Source organism: Pseudophryne corroboree, chromosome 2 (genome assembly GCF_028390025.1).
Source record: "Pseudophryne corroboree isolate aPseCor3 chromosome 2, aPseCor3.hap2, whole genome shotgun sequence".
NCBI lineage: Eukaryota > Metazoa > Chordata > Amphibia > Anura > Myobatrachidae > Pseudophryne > Pseudophryne corroboree.
Window position 1 is genome coordinate 346,800,616 of NC_086445.1, and position 1,681 is coordinate 346,802,296.

Below are 1,681 nucleotides of genomic sequence, written 5' to 3' on the forward strand. Positions count from 1 at the left end.
CCTTGCAGCAATGAAATAATGATTCCCAGTCACTGAAATTCAGAGCCAGATGAGTGTGGCCGAAGCCGGAAATATAACTTGCAGCTTTCTTTGAAATTTAAAAAATCTTTATAGTCACCCGAAAAATGATCGGGCAGGTGCATCATAGGTTCATCTATCATCAACTGAACAGATGGGCCCGATCTACAGCTATACTCTTGAGCTTTTAACCAATGAGACAAATCTTTAACCATTTAAATCAGGGCTTGAATCTGATTTGCCAGGACCTGAGTAGGACTTTGCGAGGCAGGATCTATCTGGATGCTGATCCACTCCAGTAAGGATAATGTTATGAAATCCCTAGAGTTGCGCTAAAGAGGCTTTTCACTTAGAACAGCTGCCCATTGTTCCCTTAGACTAGAGTGTGACACACTCACTAGTTGTTAGGATGCCCCCAGGTCTTAAAATTCAGAACAGTAAGGGCTTATATAATTGTCGGGTGATCACGGGATAATAGCTGGAGTAGATGGATACAGTTAAATTAATATAGAACTGCGATAAACTAAGATGACAAAATGACCGCAAGTAAACCATGAGCTGGACTGGACTCTCGTGATCGCTGGTAGAGTATTAGGCCGCATACACATGGTGCGAATTGGACTATATAGTCCATATTGGTAGAAAACATAGTACATATTGCACCGTGTGTATACAACTTGCGATGCCGATGCACACTCCCGTGGGGTCGGTATCGCAAGAAAAAATAGACTGTGCAGGCAGATAAATTTTGACTATATTGTGTACTATCTAGTACAGAGGTTCTCAAACTCGGTCCTCGGGGGCACACACAGTGCATGTTTTGCAGGTAACCCGGCAGGTGCACAGGTGTATTAATTACTCACTGACACATTTTAATAGGTCCACAGGTGGAGCTAATTATTGCACTTGCGATTCTGTGAGGAGACCTGCAAAACATGCACTGTGTGTGCCCCCGAGGACCGAGTTTGAGAACCTCTGATCTAGTACATAGTACTACGTGTACAATCTAGTTTCTAGTATAGTCAAAATTGTACACAGCCAAACTTGCACCTTGTGTATAGACAATATCAGTGGTTCTGGGCTCCAGGGAGTTCAAGGGAAATCGCAAAGTCAAAATTGTCCTTTAGGCAGAATCTCAAAATGTGTAGGCCACCGTTAGGCAAGCGTGGGTGACCCCAGAGAGGTACAAGGATACTGTAGCTTGCAGGTGATGATCAAGATCAGTGCAGGAATAAAAATAAACTGCAAATGTTGAACTGTGGATGAACACTCAGCAAGACCTGGCACAATAGGCATCACCAGGACACATGCAACAGCAATGGACCAGAACTTCAGGATGCAGGGTAGGACCAGGTAGCATACACCAGAGCTAGAGGCAGCAGCATAAACTATCACTGACACTGAGGTGCAGGGTTGGCTGCCTTTTCACATGAGCAGGGGCCAATAGAAGAGAGGTAAGCAGACTAACCTGTAATGACAACATGAGTTGCAGCTGGGAGGCTGCATGAACACAATTGTCCCCAGGGGCAAATGTAGACATTTTAAAAGGGGTCTCCATATGTTTGATGTAGTGTTCTCTCCTAGACTCTGTGTCACCTCTCCTATATTCTCTCCCAGTCACTCTGTCTCCTCCCTCCACAGGGTTCTCTCCCACCCACTGGGT